General features: G+C 51.3%; 1 protein-coding gene across 3 annotated transcripts in view; it reads right to left on the bottom strand.

Annotated features, from left to right (window-relative positions):
• The window catches only part of TSNARE1 (t-SNARE domain containing 1), a 237,291-nt gene that overhangs the window by 84,338 nt on the left and 134,825 nt on the right, over positions 1–18,128 (bottom strand). The window lies entirely within an intron of this gene.

The raw sequence follows: 18,128 nt of genomic DNA, 5'->3' as shown, positions 1-18,128 counted from the left end.
TGGGAGTTGATATCGCCTGGGATGCACTGGTTTTCAGTGCCCTAACTCACCCCGGGGGTGAAACGCCACTGGGGTCAAGGGAGATTTCTTAGAGAGAGTTAGGACGGCTACGACTTGCTGGGCAGGAAGCAGGAAGTAGGCTCGGGACCTAGTTTGGCTAAGGAGGCGGTTGCCGGACCTCCAGGAACTGCTGACTGAAGTCTCGTCGAAGAAAGGAGGAGACTGGTTCTTCTAGGCCCATCGAGTTCCAGCGGCAGCTGGTACGGTCTCCTCTTCCTTCTCGTCTAAGGGGTCCAGAGAGAGCGGGATACAGAAGCCAGCCCCCTAGCCCACCCACGCACCCACTCCCCCACACGACGCGGGCAGAGACGAACGCTCCCAGCCGCACTAACCAGGGCCGACAACACAGCCCAACCATAACAAGAACGAGAAAGCACTTGGCCGGGCACTCCACTGATGGTAAAAGCACCCCAGCTCTGTTTCCTCTCCAAGGTGGTGCGGCGAGGCTCGTCCAACAGCCAGAAATGACGGGCGGGGTGGGCTGCGGGAGCCAGGGTCGAGGCAAGGCCCAAGGGGTGTGAAACGGAGGGACCCGGAGGGATCGCGCAACATGAAGAACAATCAGAGAGAACACAGGCTTGTGGGGAGCTTGTTGTGGGCAGGGAAATTGTTTATTTTCATATTGTATTCTCCCAAGCTTTTTATATTGTATTCTCCCAAGCGCATAGCACAGTGCTCTGCACACAGTAAGAGCTCAATAGATATGATTGAATGAGAGCGAGCTTCTGGGTCAGCCTTGTTCCCGTGGCTCAGTGGAAAGAGCCCGGGCTTGGGAGTCAGAGGTCATGAGTTCTAATCCCGGCTCCGCCACTTGTCGGCTGTGTGACGTTGGGCAAATCACTTAACTTCTCTGTGCCTCAGTTCCCTCACCTGTAAAATGAGGATGAAGACTGTGAGCCCTACGTGAGACCGCCTCATTACCTTGTATCTACCCCAGGGCTTACAACAGTGCTTGGCATATAGTAAGCGCTTAACAAATACCAACATTATGATCATTCCATTTCCCCAAAGGAGATCCTAGGCGAGGGGTGGAAACGGTGAACAAGGATGATGTTACATTTTGTTCCTGGGTCACTCAGTGAGCAACAAGATCGGGATCCAGGGGGACCACAAATGCCGGTCATCGATCCACCATGGATGGGAAGGTGGGATGTCTCATGTGGGGAGAAACGTGAGCTATAATTCCCCTCAGAGCTTAGCACGGTGCTCTGCGCACGGTAACTTCTCAATACGCACCACTGATTTACTGACTGAGGTCATCCTTCCTCTTTTCAAGAGAGAAATGGGGTGCGGAAAAAAGGGGGGATTTCAACTGGGGCCAGGAGAAGGCAACAGTGAGCTTCTAGGCCTGGAAACTATCGGGAATTAAATCAAATATTTACAGCATTCAGAACGGATGTTTTAGCTGTATAATAATGTCGGTATTCGTTAAGTGCTCACTATGCGCAGAGCACTGTTCTAAGCGCTGGGGGATATACAGGGTCATCGTGTTGTCCCACGTGAGGCTCACAGTTCAACGCCATTTTACAGATGAGGTAACTGAGGCACAGAGAAGTTAAGTGACTTGCCCTGTATAGTCCTGTCAAATGGGATCCCACATTAATTTTAAGGACAAAGACACACCCAACGCTGCAAAAGTCTCCATCACATTTTAGCACCCCGGTCCTAGAGGGGTCCCCAAGAATCAGTGAGACCACTGCTGACTCCTGGCTGGGCTGCCCTTTGCCACTTTGGACAGATGGGGGGTCTGGGTTTACGCTAAGAAACTAAGTCAAGGCAACGTCTCGCTTTGCCTCGCTCAGTCGTGGCTTCAGAGCTCCGGATTTCTTTCCATAAGGGTCATTTCACCCCACAAAAATATTACGGATAAATTCATTTTCCTTTTAGGAGCATATTGGGAAATGAGGCAATTAGAGTAATCTTAAACTGGCATGTGCTATCAATTGTAATTCAATTATGGGGTTTAAATACGGGGCTGCTCTGCGGAGCGGATCTGGAAGGATCAGGCGTGTGTTTTGGAGGGAGCATCAGGGAGGCATCCAAGCTCGTGGAATCCAGAGTCCCGGCGGCCAAGAAGCAGAAAGGTGGGCGGAAGCCGTCGAATCGGTCAGAGCTGGGGGGGGAGACAGATAGATCCCAAGGCGCAAGAGCCTCCCCGTGGAACTCTGGGCATCTCCCCTGGCTATTAATCACTGGAACCTCTGAGCCGGTCGGGGGGAGCCCCCCACATTTCCTTGGAAACGTTCCAGTGTGTCAATGAAGAGATGGAGGCAGGGAAGAAACAGGCCGGGCCTCTCTCCCCAGCCGCCTCTCGCCGGCTGAAGCTGACCGCTCGGACTCTACCCTCCCCGCCCTGGATCTCTGGACCCCACACCAGTCCGCCCCTGCCTAAGCCTCCCATCTCCTCTGCCACTATCTCCACCGCCCACTCCTCGTGTTCCAGCCCGGCAAATCAGCTCCTAAACCCCTTCTGCTTCATTCTCCTCATTCTCCCACTCCAAACTCAACTTAATGCTCAGGGCAGCTTTGCATCCTTTCCCTCATTCCAGACCCTCGAGTCCTGGGTTCGAGTCCTGCCTCTGCCACTGATCTGCTGTGTGACCTTGGGCAGGTCACAACCTCTCTAGGCCTCGGTTTCCTCGTTTGTAAAACGGGGAGAAGATGACTGCTCACCTGCCTCTTAAACCAGGAGCCCCTCAAGGGACAGGGATTGCGTCTGACTGGATTATCTTGTACTCCCCAGAGTCTGGCACATAGTAGGTGCTTAACAAATCAATTTATAAAGACATGGAATCTGGACCAAGCACAATCCATAAAGAAAACTGAACCATAGAGAGTGGCAAAAGGCACAACATTCCTAATATTCCTAATATAGGCAATCGATCGAATAATCGATTATTCTGCTCTTTCACCTTGACAGATCTGTGCTCCTCCCTGTTGTGGCTTTATTCTTCCTCTTGCTCCCTCAATTTGTAAATTATTATGTCTGCCCCATCTCTTCCACCTGATTTTAAGTCTCTGAGGGCAGGGCGATTGTCTTTGGGCTTCTCATCCCTACTCCAAGGGCTTACTTCAGTGTTCCGCACACAGTAGGTGCTGAGTAGATATTACGGGTTGATTGACAGATGCTACCATGAGGCTAAGGAATGTATCGATAGAACGAAGTTAATGTTCCGGTTCCGGTTGGGTTTCTGTGTCCCTTCTCCCTGCATCCAGGAGAAATAGAGGGAAAGAGAGAGAGAAAGAGAGGAAGAGAGAGAGAGAATCCTGTCTCTCCCATGAACTGTTGGTCCGATGAACTGTTGATCTTTTCCTTCTGGAATTTCCCACCATGTCCTGTCCCCTTCACTGTACATAATGGACAGTCTGAACGATGTCATTTTTTAATGACCTTCAGTGAAGGTCTATGCTTGGGGCTTTAGAAGGGAAGAGATGGTAAGCTTGTAGGTTGGGAAGTGGGGGGGGGGGGGGGAAGGAGAAGGGTGTGTATCAAGTGTGGAAAGAAGTAAAGGGACGTCTTGGAATGATGAGTGCTTATCAATCGATCGACGGTATTTATTGAGCACTTATTACGTGCAGAGCACCGTACTAAGTGCTTGGGAGAGTACAAATACAATGGAATTTGAAGACGTGCTCCCTTCCCATAACGAGAGAAAACACTAGGAAATGAGCAAGCACCATATTTTGGTTGTTCGTATGGTGAAAACGTGTAAAAATATGTTCTCTGTCCCGAGGAAGATGGCTTCTCTCTTCATCCTGCTACCCCAGGAGGCTTTTTTGACAAGATCAGATGTGGTACCCAGACCTCGCCGAAAAAGTCAGGGAGTTTCTGACCTCGATTTGGTTTCCAGGGAATTGAAGACAGAGCCACTCACCCCTCCTCAGAGAGGTCGCTGGTCTTGGGGCCAGAGGGGGAGGAAGGCGGTGACTTCAGAGTCTTTCAAAAGAATACGAAGAATGAAAGTGACGAACCGATTATCAGACGTTATCGTCTAACTGGGAACTAAATTCCACATTAGTACATTGCCAGGGGCAGTGAAAATGCTTCAGATGAAATACTCTGACAGGATATTTGGCTGGTGAGGGACATGTCACTCTGCTGTAATTCTTCACAAAACTTCACCACCCTCGTCGTCACCTTTCACCACACTTGTCAGCTCTTCAGGATGCTCCTCTCGTTCCTCCATCCCACTGAGGGAGGTAAGTTGCTACGATGGTCCCCATTATTCATAAGGGGATATTGAGGTCCAGAACCCACCCAGAGATGAAGTTTCAAAGGCTCCCCCATCCCCCAGTCTTCTAAATCCAGTGTACTGCCGAACATCCATCACCTGTGCAGGAACCCTGGGGTGATTGTATCGTGAGTTTTCCAGGGAGGCCAAATCACAGAATGATTGTTCCCGTAGTATCGCTGAAGGCACCATAAAAAGAAACCAGGCACCTTTCCCTCCTTTCTTTTCTATTAAGTCTTCGGAGACGGAGCAGCAAGAGACAACTCCCACTTCTCTCCATCCTCCCCACCCCAAGCCCTGATCCGGTCTACAATTCGGACGCTCCTTGTCTCTTCCGCAGAAAGCCGTGAAGAGGGTGGACACGAGCGCAGGAGGGTGGGGTCGATCCCCACGCAGGCGGAAAAAGACACCCCTTCGCCATCGTGGCAGGCGGCTCAAACATGTCATTTTACGACTCTGTAATGATATTCCTCACACCCGGGCGGAGGTTTGGGGAAAGAAAAATACTTAACTTTGGAAATGTGTAAATCGTGTAATTTTTTTTTGATTGCATCTAAAATGAGAACTCATTAAAAGCTCTCTTGGAATCTCTTCTTTCTTCTTTTACCGGAACTGCATAACATCAGACACGGTTACCAGCAGCAGCAGTAATACAGTAGTAGGGAGTGAGGTGGGTCAGGGAGAGGGGGACAACGCTTTCCTCTTCCGTTAAGCAAGGAAAAAGCAGATTTACAACCCACTCCTCTTCTGATGAGTGGAATCTTGGCCACGGTCCACTAACAGAAAAACTGCCCCAGTTAATCCACCGATAGTCCCCGCCCCTTACCCCCAACAGCCCAGACGGTAGAGACCCCTGCCCATTCTTCCCCCTGTTCCTGGACTCCAGCCTCCTCCCTGCGGGAAAGAGGGCAGCCCCGAGGCAGCGTTGAATTCAGTGTCAGGAGAAGGGCATAGATGAGGCTGTCGTTGCGTGGTGTGTTTGTGTACCTGTCTGGGACCATTTAGCCTCTCCCGGAGGAGCAGTGAGATGGACTTTGGGCAAGTCACTTCACTTCTCGGTGCCTCAGTTCCCTCATCTGTAAAATGGGGTTTAAGACTGTGAGCCCCACGTGGGACAACCTGATTCCCCTGTGTCTACCCCAGCGCTTAGAACAGTGCTCGGCACATAGTAAGCGCTTAACAAATACCAACATTATTATTATTATTATTATGGAGTGAGGCCAGAGTCAGTGGGGAATTTTGTACTCTCCCAAGCACGTAGGACAGAGCCCTGGACAGAGTAAGTGCTCCTGAGAGGCGGACCCAGTGTCAGCCCGGTTCGGTAACTGGGTCTGGGTATCCTTCAACTCCCAGGACCGGCTCTGCCCACCTTCCACCTGCAGGCCAAGGGCAGAGGACAAGGCTGTGAACCAAAAGGAGGAAGGCAAGAGGTGCCGGGGAAAATGAAGCAGCTCCAAAACTACCTCCCCCACGCCCCGTCATTTTCAGAGATAGCCAGTGTTGTCCTGCCTTGGGCGCTCCCGTTCACAGGGTGGGAGGGGAAACAAGGCACCCGGTCTCCGGGCACCATTTAAGAGAGCCAGGGCTCCTACTACTTAAAGACCGGGAGAGGCAGAGCCAAATGGTCCCAACATAAGAGGACTGGCTCAATCAATCAATGGCATTTACTGACCACTTAATGTAGGCAGAGCACTGTACTAAATAATAATAATGCTGGTATTTGTTAAGCGCTTACTATGTGCAGAGCACTGTTCTAAACGCTGGGGCAGATAGAGGGTAATCGGGTTGTCCCACGTGAGGCTCACAGTTAATCCCCATTTTACAGATGAGGGAACTGAGGCCCAGAGAAGTGAAGTGACCCGCCCACAGTCGCACAGCTGACAAGTGACAGAGCCGGGATTCGAACCCATGACCGCTGACTCCCAAGCCCGAGCTCTTTCCACTGAGCCATGCTGCTGCTCTATGCTTGGGAGAGGCCAATACTATAGAGTCGCCTGACTTGGGAATGGGGTGTTTGGGTGGGTTTCCTCCTACTCGACCTTGGACCCTGGGTTTCAGCTCCTGGAATCCTTGCATCAATCTGTCCTTGATGAAGAGAGGAGAGGTAGGTTTTTGGACTGTGCGGGAATAGCCCTGAGACGTTTCCTGCAGTAATGGTGATGTTTTGCACTAAGCCATCCACACCCCTGATGGGCCTTGCCATTGTGTTGCACAAACAGCTCGATGACCGGCACCAGTGGATAATTCTCCGCCTCAAGAGCGACCAGATATATGGTCTTACTGAATGCACATCTCATCCCTGAGGCCTTCCCTGACTGAGCCCTCCTTTCCTCTTCTTCCACTCTCCCTGCGTCAACCTGACTTGCTCCCTTGATTAATGAGAACTATAATGATGCTGGTATTTGTTAAGCGCTTACTATGTGCAGAGCACTGTTCTAAGCGCTGGGGTAGATACGGGGTCATCAGGTCGTCCCACGTGAGGCTCACAGTTAATCCCCATTTGACAGATGAGGGAACTGAGGCACAGAGCAGTGAAGTGACTCGCCCGCAGTCACACAGCTGACGAGTGGCGGAGCCGGGATTCGAACTCATGACCTCTGACTCCCAAGCCCGTGCTCTTTCCACTGAGCCGCGCTGCTTCTCTAAATCCCCCTTCCCAGCCCCACTGCACCTCTGTACATATCTGGGCAGTCTGGCTCTGCTATCGTCATCATTTTAGTCAGGTGCTCAACAGGAGCCCTCCTGGGGGCGTCTCTAGACTGCAAGCTCCCGGTGGACAGGGAACTGTTCTACCAGTTCCCCCAAGCACTTTACACAGCGCTCTACGCCTAGTAAGAGTTCAATAAATACCATTCATTCATCGACTGAAGCGGGAATCTTCCTAGATTCTAAGCTCCTTGAGGACCGGAATTATGTTGTAAATAAATTACACATAAAGAGGCGTAGTAGAATCTATTAAGTGTCTGTCTTGCCCCGCTAGTCTCTAAGCTCCTCAGAGGTGTGGGGATCATGCTTTCTAACTCTTTAGGGTAGTCTCCCAGGCTTTTAATGCAGTGCTCTGCCCGTAGCAAGGCCCTCAATAAATATTATTGCTTGACTGAATCCTCCTTAAAATCCTCTTAAGGAAACACACTCGCCCTACACGGCCTCATCCCGCGTGTGTCTCTTTCACGCGCTCTCTCTCTGTCTCTCTCTCTCCCTCCCTCTGGCACAGTGTGAAAATGGATTGCCATAAATTTCTGTCTTTTATAGTGCTGTGTGACAGAATGGCCCTGCCCTCAATCAAATCTGTTTATCCTGGTAAGCACATTTATAAAACAATTCCCCGTCTCGCTCACTCTGTCACTGGCATGTCACCCAGCGGCTACTTTAATATCGCGCTTTATCGCTAGGCCTGAGAGTGGCTAGCAGCTCGGGTTCCAGAGCCCTGGGCTGATTCGATTACCCTCTGCTCCCTTCCGCCAAACTTCCACTCTCTCACCTTCTTTTCCTTGCACAGAAGGGAGGGGGCAGGATGACGGAGCGGCAGCGAGGCCTTACGGAAAGGGTCCGGGCCTGAGGGTCACGGGACCTGGGTTCTAATCCTGGCTCCGCCACCCACCTGCCGCGTGACCTTGGGCAAGTCCCCTCGGTCCCTCAGTTTCCTCATCTGTAAAATGGTGATTCGATACCTTTTCTCCCTCCCTCTTAGCCCGCGAGCCCCATGGGGGACAGAGACTGTATCTGACCAGATTGTAACTTGTATTTACCCAGGAGCTTGGGAAGGGTTTAGTAAACACCACATCCGTTGTTATTATCATTATGGACTACCCCATGCTGACAGGGATTCCAATTTGATCGGGGAAGGGTACCGTTTCGAGTTTTCCCCTTAGATGTTCACGCTACAGCCAGTCCCATCTTCCCATTGTCAATCAGTAGTATGTATTGAGAGCTTACTACGTGCAGACTACTCTACAAAGCGCTTGGGAGAGTACACTACAACATTAAGCCCACACGTTCCCCGCCCGTAACGAGCTTACGGTATCTGAGCTCTTTCCCCCAGCCTGGAAGGCTTCTCTCCCTCCTCTTGGCCAACGTGGGCCTTTCTTCTCCTTCATCGATCTACTGAGAAACCTCCTTCCTCTTAGAAGCCTTCCCATTTGTCTCCCGCTTCCCTTCAGTCAACCCAGTAGCCCGGGAGCTTGTTCTTTACATCTCAGTTGGCTAGCGAACTCTGGGTTGGTTTTGACACGGGTGGGCTCGCTGCGGCGGCCAGGCCTCCCCATCAGTCTGACGGCTCCCCGAGGGAGGGGACCACCATCTGCCTCTCCCTTCCACTGTCCTTTCCCCCGATGCCCAGGACGAAGCTCCACCTATGATTGTTTGCTCCGTCAGCTTGACAGGGCCGATTCGCTTCCGATTTCCTTGAAAGCAGGGAAAGAGGGCCCTACTTCTTTTGTTCCATTTTTCCAAGCTCTTAGGACAGCGCTCTGCACTCAGTAGGCATCCAATAAGGACCACTGAAAGACGGACTAAATGACTCCCCGCAGAGGCCTCGGCTATTTCCCCTCCACCCCTGGCTGGGAAACAGCCTCACCCTTGCTCCGAAAGATCCCGTCATCAGACGGCCAATAACTAAGGGGAGGCAGGTGGGCCGAGAGCATCCGCCTGCTCTTCCCTGGTCCCACCCCAAGCCGGGAAGCTGGTTGCTGTGGGTGCGGGGTGGCTCCCCCTCGGCTGCTGCCGGAGCGGGCCGCGCATTCCGGGAGGAGGAAGCCCGTGTCGGTCCCAGATGCTGACACTGGAGCCTCAATGCCTGGACCCTCCTCCTGGGTCCGAGCAGGGCAGAGGGCACCCAGAACGCGAGAGGAGAAGTTGGAGCTGCTCTGGCCCGGCTCTGCCCATCCCAGAGGGATGTGGGTTCGCTGCCACCTCCACAGGGTGAGGGTCCCGATGGCACCGGGGCCTCCCCGAGCCCCGCCAGTCTGATCCGTGTCAGCCGGGGCCAAACCAGCGCGGAGCCACGCGTGGTTCTTCCCGGGTTGGGACCGGTTTCCTTCCTTGCCTTTTTGTTCTCCCCCCACTGGAATGAAATTAAAACTAACACTTTTCAATAATGAGGTATAAACGGGTTTTCCATTTTCTCTTCAGTCTCTTTGGGGAAATGTGGGCCAGGAGGCAGCCTGCCAGAAATCTTACCCAGCCAGCAGCTTGGAGCGCCCTGAACGGAAATTTTATTTCCAGCAGGAATGCGGGACCCGACGGGGGGGCGGAGGTGGAGGCTGGTCTCGCCAGTCGGCTCTCCCCGGCAGTCCGCTCCCGCTGCATAATCTCCCAGCTCTGCGGGGCCGGGGTGGAACGGGCTGGGAGCCGGGAGGGGTCCCAGGGATCTGTATTCCGGGGGCCGTAATGCTCTCATATTCCTTCCACTTCAGAGCGGCATAAGCGAATTCAGTAGCCAGGTCCAGCTCGGCGGGAGTCTAGCGTTCACCGGTCCGCTGGGCCGTGGCCAGAGACGCCACGGTACTGGGGGCTTTCTCCCCGGTGAAACTTTTGAGCCTCATTTCGAGTTGAGAAGGGAAGACTCCGACTGAACACTAATAATTAAACGTTACGAGAGGTAGGATGATCAAGATGCTGACGGAAGGGCCTATCTTATCCCAGTCAATCAATCAGTGATATTCATGAAGCATTTACTATGTGCAGAGCAGTGTACTGGGGGGAGTACAGTACAACAGAGTTGGTAGAAATGTTCCCTGCCCACAATGAGCTTACAGTCTAGAGAGAGAGAGATAGACATTAGAACAAATAAATGAATTATAGTTAAATGCTGTGAGGCTGAGGTGAACAAAGGGAGCGAATCTAAGGGTGAGGGTGACGTACAAGGGAGTGGGAGAAGAGGTAATGAGGGCTTGGTCAGGGCAGGCACCTTGGAGGAGACGTAAGCCCCTGGCATACACAACGCCACCGGCACTGATCGAAGAAGACGAAGAGGAGGGGAAGAGGATAGGGGAGGGCAACCTAATAATGGTCTTCCACCCAGCAAAATTCTTCTACATCCCCTGGGGAAGAGAACAAAACTGGATTAGGCTGTAAGAGGAGGGAAGGGAACGATCCCTGACCAGGATGGGAGTTGAGTGTGGGAAGAGGAACTTCAGGGAGTTTCAGACTGTGGAATCTTTTCTGTACAAACGAAATCGATTATTCTGTTTTGGAAATGGGCTGGTTACCAGTATTATTGCTATTATATTTGTTAAGTGCTTTTTCTGTGTCATGCACTGTTCTAAAAGTGGGAAAAGATGCAAGTTAATCAGGTTGGACCCAATCGCCATTCCCCATGGGGATCTCCGTCTAAATAGATCAATGATTTGACGATTCTAGAGTTTTCTTAGCACTGGTGTTCGGGGTCAGGGGAAAGGGGTGGTAAGGGAAACAAGGAGGCAGAGAGACAGGGCCACACAGGACCTCCCATATATACCAGACAACCACTCTCCCCACCCTCAAAACCTTAGTAAGGTCACATCTCTTCCAAGAGGTCTTCCCAGATTAAGCCGTCTCTTCCCTGGCTCCCTCTCCCTTCTTTATCGTCTAGGCACTTGGATTTGTATCCTTTAAGCACTTGGTATTCATCCCACGCTCAGTCCCATGGCAGGTACGTACATATCCGTAAACGATTTATGGTCATGTCTACACTGTAAGCTCGTTGTGGGCAGGGATCACGTCCACCAACTCTGTTGCACTGTACTCTCCCAAGAGCTTAGCACAGTGATCTGCACACGGTAACTGCTCATTGATTGATTCAAAGGAAGAGGAAAGGGCATGTAACTTGCTCCTGGCTTCTCTCTCCCCAAAAGGATATATCAAGACTGATTTTATTGGGAAGATTCTCCAGCTACAAGGACAATAAGAGAGATAGAGAGAGCACCACATGATTCCGCCCAGCAAATTACCCTTTGCATAAATCTCTTTTAAGAAAAAACTAAAAAGAAAAATCCTGGAGTTAAAGGAAGAGTGGAGAGGAAAGACTTACGGTCTGCAGATTTACTAAATATTTCTGGAGTCTGTTTCTTAGCGAGCAGCACCAGCTCTGAGACGTTACGGGCCTGGCTTGGGGCTCGTAGAAAACTCCCCATCGCAAAGGAGCCTCTCCATCTTCATAGACAAATTGTAAAAGTTGCTGGCAACCTAGGGGCTGTGGTCCTGCCCCGGGGGCTGGGGGAGTCTGTGGGGACAGCGAGCATTCCTGCTTTCATTCCTCCCCAGCTGTTTGGGGAAACAGCCTGGGAGATGGAACCTGGGCAGGCAAACTGGGGAAGGTGGGGATGATGGGAGGGTGGGGAGGCTAATGATACTTGGGGGCGATGGGCTCCTTGCCAGAGACCCCAGTTCGCGGTTGCCATTACCACCCAGCTTTCAGAACTCCGCAGCTCCATCTCCTCAACTCCGCTCACCTCGGCGGTTTGAGAACTGGCAGAGGGAAACACGATACCGATACTGGGGTGGGGGTGTTGATATTGTTCGGGAGTGAGAGCTATATGGAATTCTGGGAGCCGCCTTGTCATTAGAAGATGGCGAATGACCCACGGTGAGACCAGCTGTTCTCTAGGGCGTTGGTCCAGCCACGTTGTCCTGGGCAGCTTGGGCACCGTCATTTTATGATAGTGGTGAACGGGTTGTTCAAACCCATGGAAACCTAGCTTTCAATCACCTGGACTCTTCTTTCCCCAAAATTTTATTTCTAAATTCATGGTGGTATTTTTTTATTGACTTCTCTGTTCCCCGGGGGGGGAAAAAAAACAGCTGCAGAAAATATCAGAAAAAATAAAAATGAAAGGAGAAGCCACTAACTTGAATTCCCTGGAAAGACATTTTTCTTCCCCGTGAGAGGGTGGCTGAGTGATTGGCCAACATATCATATATATATAGTTATTTCTGGGAGAGCACAAAGTACTTGAGATGGAAACAGCGGTTGGGAGCAGAGGGCACGGTAAAACCCAGTTTGGACGGGGGAAGATGAAGGCCGAGAGCACGACGGAAGCAGCGTGGCTCAGCGGAAAGAGCACGGGCTGGGGAGTCAGAGATCATGGGTTCAAATCCCGGATCTGCCGCTTGGCAGCTGTGTGACTTTGAGCAAGTCGCTCCACTTCTCTGTGCCTCAGTTCCCTCGCCTGTAAAATGGGCATTAAGACTGTGAGCCCCACGTGGGCCAACCCGATCGCCTCGTATCCTCCCCAGTGCTTAGAACAGTGCTCTGCACATAGTAAGCGTTTTACAAATGCCATCATCATCACTATGGAAGCCCCAGGCTCTGGGCTCTAATCTCCAACCTTCTGTGAAATGGCTGCGGGGCTAATCCCTCAGGCTTCTCAATCGATTGTATTTATTGAGCACGTACTGTGTGCAGGACATTCAACTAAGGTCTTGGGAGAGTTAACTGTAACAGAGTTGTTAGAAGTTAAATGTAACAGAGTTGTCAGACACGTTCCGTGTCCACAGTGAGCTTACAGTCCAGAATTGGAGAAGCAGCGTGGCTCAGTGGAAAGAGCACGGGCTCTGGAGTTCTCAGAGGTCATGGGTTCTGATCCCGGCTCGGCCACTTGTCAGCTGTGTGACTGTGGGCAAGTCACTTAACTTCTCTGCGTCTCAGTTACCTCATCTGTAAAATGGGGATTAAGACCGGGAGCCCCACGTGGGACAACCTGATTCCCCTGTGGCTACCCCAGCGCTTAGAACGGTGCTCTGCACATAGTACGCGCTTAACAAATACCAACATTATTATGTAGGGGGCAGACATTAACCTAGGTCTGCAGGTTCTTATTAATAACAAGAAGCAGCGTGGCCTAGTGGATAGAGCACGGGTCTGGGAGTCAGAAGGACTTGGGTTCTAATCCCTGCTCCACCACTTGTCTGTTATGTGACCTTGAGCAATTCACTTAACTTCTCTGACCCTCAGGTCCCTCATCTGTAAAATGGGAATTAAGAATGTGAGTCCTATGAGGGACAAGGACTGTGTCCAACCCGATTATCCTTTATCTACCACAGGGCTTAGAACAGTGCTTGGCACATAGTAAGCACTTAACAAATACTCGATTATTAGTAGCACTCTTACCCACTAAACACTCGGTCACTACCTTTATATACCATTGCTTTTCCTATTTGTATTCTACTGTCTCTCTCTCCCCCACTAGATTGTAAATTCCTCGAGGACAGAGATCGTGCCTTCTAACTCCCAAGGGCTCAGGACAGTGCTCTACACACAGTTGGTGCTCAGTACATAGCATTAATCGACCGATCAATTCCACGTTAGGGAAGATGCCGGCCCCACCTCTCTTCCAGCAGGCTCTTTTTGCTCAGCTGCAGGCCGTGGAGAGACCCCTTTTCTAGGTGTGAAACTGCAGCAGCTTCCTTGCCTCTTTCGAACGCTAAATCACCGAATCGTCTCCGTGGGCTTACGGATCTGCCTGCGTCGGGCCCTGCAGAAGGGCTCTTTGCACAGGCCGCGGCCTCAGCGGGCTCCCCTCTTCCCCCCCGATTTAATTACATCCCTGTTCTTGCTACGTGAGTGCCCCCAAATCAATTCTGATACAATGAGCTTAATCAGATTAAGTGAACAGAGTGTCACACTTAATCAAACGTCCTGATTTATTTCAGGGTCCAGACCTCAGGAAGCAACTGGCCGACGACCCGCTTGGGAGGAGGAGGAGCGGAAAGTTTTCTCGTCGCCTCTCTTCCCTTTGGTTAAATTTGATCGTGATCTGGATCGACTGCTTCCAGGACCCTTGGCCAGTCTGGGGAGGGGAGGACCAGCCAGGTGGCTACAAGGTGAGGAAGGAGGCAGGGCCCAGGTGAAGAGGCTGGGAGCAGGCCCCCAGGACACTCTGGCCCCTCCCACAATCTGGAGTAACATCAAAAGCAGCTGTCTTTAACCATCCTGAGAGGGGGACTCCCCCCCAACCATGGAAAGTTATTTCGGACATCTAGGGCACCCCTCTTACCCATCCCGCCACCCACAGATGCCCCACACTACCGCTGTGACCGTGATTTCAGAAACTGCTGGAGAGAGGTCTGAAATTCTGTAACGGCTGTCGTACTTATCATCCATCGTGTCTTTTTTATTTGTTTCGTCTTTCTTTCTGGCTCTGACAGCAACCCCCTCCCCACCTCAGTCTTCGATCGTGATCCTTTCGGAGGCCGGAGACCGTATATACATCTCACCCTTGTATTACTTTCTCAATGTTTTGCACCCAGTAGGTGCCTAATAAACCCAATTACTATTCCTACCACTCCTACTTCCCTTCCATCGAGTCACAGGGGCTTAAGGAAGCGCAGCAACACAAAGAACCAAAAGGAGAGACAGAAATGGCTCACTGCTCTCTCACTACGCTGCTGCCTCCCGAACTTCAATATGAGGAAACATTTTATCGACAGGCTGGTCCCGGGCCGGTGGTCTAGTACTTATTTTCAAGGCATAGTAAAAATGGCTGACAGAGAGACCCAAGTGAAGAGGCAAACATGGAATAGAGACCATCCAACAGACAGAGAGCGATGAAATAAAATGTCGCTACGGATTAGGCTTCTTTCCTAAACCTTTCTACTCCTTTGCAATCCGCACTTAGTGAAATCCAAGTGGCTGGCCCCAGTGGTCCCCCAAAAGACTAATGGTCCATCCAGAGTTGCCAAGGAGATGATTTTCCCAATGGAAAATCCGAGTGCCGAAGGAACTTTCCTGGGAGACGGCAGCCCCACAGGTAAACAAGGAGCGTGGCCCCCCGAGAAGGGGAAAGGAGGAATAGGGCAAGGCGATACGTAGATAGCGAAAGGAGATAGAGGAAGGAGGATCTACTTTTTCCTGTCATTCCATATTCAATCCTAACAACCATCCCTCCCCCGATCCACCACCATCCCCAGAGTGTCAACCACATCTCCCAAACGCCGAGACGTAACACGGCCGCAAAATTTCCCCCGGTGCAGTCCAGGAGACGCCATTAACTGGTCTCCCAGGGCTGGCAGATTGAAACGTTACATCTCAGAAATAGCCAGTGACAGAACTGGAGCACTTAAAGAAACCTTGAACGTTCACACAACCTTGAAAGCGCCGAAGGAAGAAAACATCAGCTCAGACAATGCTCCATTCAGCCATCTTCGGGCGGGATCCTTGTAAGGGCTTAGGGCTGAGTCGCCGGAGTTTTGTACCATTTGAATGTTCACACAACTCAGCCTTTGTGTTCTTCTTAATAGCGCCGGGTGCTGGCCGGCCTCCTGAAGGCCCTGCCAGAGAGCTGTCCAGGCAAGGGCAGCCTGTTTCAGAGACTGCCCAGGGTCCTGGGTTCTCTTTCTCACTCTGCCCCCAGTTTGCTAGTGTGTCTTTGAGGAAGCCATTTCATACCCTGAGTCTCGGTTTTCCCCTCCCTAAAATGGGTGTACCAAGGGGCGCGGCTGCTGCCTACCCGATAGGAATGTGGTTTGGAACGATGGAGAAATAGATCCCTTTACCGAGGGGTCCGTAGCCACGGAGAGCCAGTCTGGGATCGATTACCGGTAACGAGGAGAGAGGGAAGTGGATGATCGGTCAGACTACGTGGTGCTTTCTGCCTAGGTGGTTCAGGCCAGGTCTGGGCTATTAAACTCTGGCCCGTGCACGGGCCATAAAGGTCTGCTCTCCCTACTAGCCTTCCTGTGCAGCCGGACTTCTGGGTTCAGAAATGACTCTACACGGGGTGAGAGTTTCTCGTTTTGCAAATGTGGTTAAAAATCCCATGGAATGACTGACTTGAGAAGCAGCATGGCCTAGCGGATAGATTACGGGCCTGGAAGCCAGTAGAACCTGGTTCTTATCCCTGCTCTGCCACTTGTCTGCTGTGTGACCTTGGGCAAGTCGTTTAACTTCTCTGTGCCTGTTACCTCATCTGTAAATTGGGGATTAAGACTCTGAGCCCTATATGGGATAACTGTGTCCGATCTGATTAGCTTGTATCTGCCCCAGAGCTTAATTAAGTGTCTGGCACATAGTAAGCATTTAAATATTTTTAAAAATCCCTGATACATCACACACATGTGCAAATCGCTCCTTGTTGCACTGTTGAATGAATGTGTTACTTCCAGTTTCAGGAACTCCCTCCCCCTTCACAACTTCCTCCCCTCCCCATCGCCCTTACTCCCTCCTCTGCTCCACCCCCTTCCCCGCCCCACAGCACTGCTGTATATTTGTACATAGTAATCATTCCATGTATTTTATTAATGACGTGTATATATCTACAATTCTGTTTATCTATTTTGATGCTATTGATGCCTGTCTACTTGTTTTGTTTCGTTGTCTGTCTCCCCCTTCTAGACTGTGAGCCCGTTGTTGGGTAGGGATCGTCTCTGTCGATTGCCGAACTGTACTTCATGAGAGCTTAGTACAGTGCTCTGAACTCGACTGACTGAAGGAATCCAGTAGTTCACGTTCTCTCCATGTAAAAAGTCCTACTAAAATCATCTCCAGGAAGTCCTCCCTGATTAACTCTCATCCCCCAACCCCACTCCGTGCCTCAACGTCACATCAGCATTTCCACATCACTTGAGTCCTCCAAACCCACCCCCTTCCCCATTACACATAACTTTATAGTTTGTTTCCTTCAACTGCCTCATGTCCTTTATTCCAATGTCTGTCTCCCCTGTTAAATTGCAAGCTCCTTGAGGGCAGAAATCACATGTACCACAGTACCTAAGTGCTTAGTCCAGTGCTCTGCACACTGTAAGTGCTCAATAAATACCACTGACTGATTGTCTGGCACCATATTCATTTCTCCATCTCTTCGTGCTGGGATTTTGCCAAAGCTTCTTTGGGAAGGGAGCGTCGTTCCCAAAGGGAGGAGGAGGAGACGGAGGAAGTAGAGGGGAAGGAGGAGGGGTCTGGAGGTGGAAGAGGAGAGGTGGGGAGGGAAAGGGAGCAGGGGAGTTCGAGGAGGCACCAAGGGGGATTATGGAAGATCTGGTTCCTGGAATATCAGCTGCCGGGAACTCATCGGCTGTTGGCTCTCTCTCCAGATCTCACCATCTCATCCTCCGTCCCGGCTCTGTCTCCGGCACTGGCCGATTGGGTTCTAAATTTAGACACGGTGATTTTCGAGTGGATCTTAAATCTGAAGGCGTTAGGTCTCTTTTCCTTACTGATAGATAATCAAGGGATGACTGCGGTGGTTATGTAAATGCCAATTATCACTGAAAGTTCAGCGTTCAGTGACCCGTCACGGTTTGATTCAGGGCGAGGCGTGCCGGCAGCCAACGCAGCCGCTGACGGCTCCGCTGAGCCAATCGATCACCCGGGAATTTTATGGTGAAACCTCTTAAAAGATGGACGGCATAAAAGGGCGATTATTCATGTGGTTAAGAGGGCAGGCCAAATGGTTCTTGACAGAATCAACTATTTTTTTCAATGGAAAAAGTTGCCTGGAACGTTTCAGGATTTGTGTGGGAAAGGGAATGGTGCCGGACCTCCCTGCCAGCCTGTGGCAAGAGGTCGGGGAAGCGGACATTTTTAAAGCATGATGAATCTCACCTGACTCCATTCAGCCCAGACACCCAACCCTGGGCCAGATGCTATGAATGGTGGGGCCGCTCTTTGGGGGGGGGGGGGGGAGTGACTGAATGCGTGTGTGTGTGTGTGTGTGTGTGTGTGTGTTTATGTGTGTCCCCTCTCCCTGTCCCGATCTGTCCTCTTGCTGTTCACTTGGGCCATATGGCCTCTCCTTCTGGGTGTTTCTGTCTGCCCTCTTTCCTTAGACTGTCAACCCCTTGAAGGCAGGAACTGTGGATTTTTCCTCTTCCGCTCCTCTGTCAAGCACACTCCATCGTGTGTCCGTCAAACTACGGCTG

The sequence above is a fragment of the Ornithorhynchus anatinus genome, chromosome 4 (genome assembly GCF_004115215.2).
Source record: "Ornithorhynchus anatinus isolate Pmale09 chromosome 4, mOrnAna1.pri.v4, whole genome shotgun sequence".
In the NCBI taxonomy this organism is placed as follows: domain Eukaryota; kingdom Metazoa; phylum Chordata; class Mammalia; order Monotremata; family Ornithorhynchidae; genus Ornithorhynchus; species Ornithorhynchus anatinus.
This window is presented reverse-complemented; position numbering and strand designations above follow the sequence as displayed.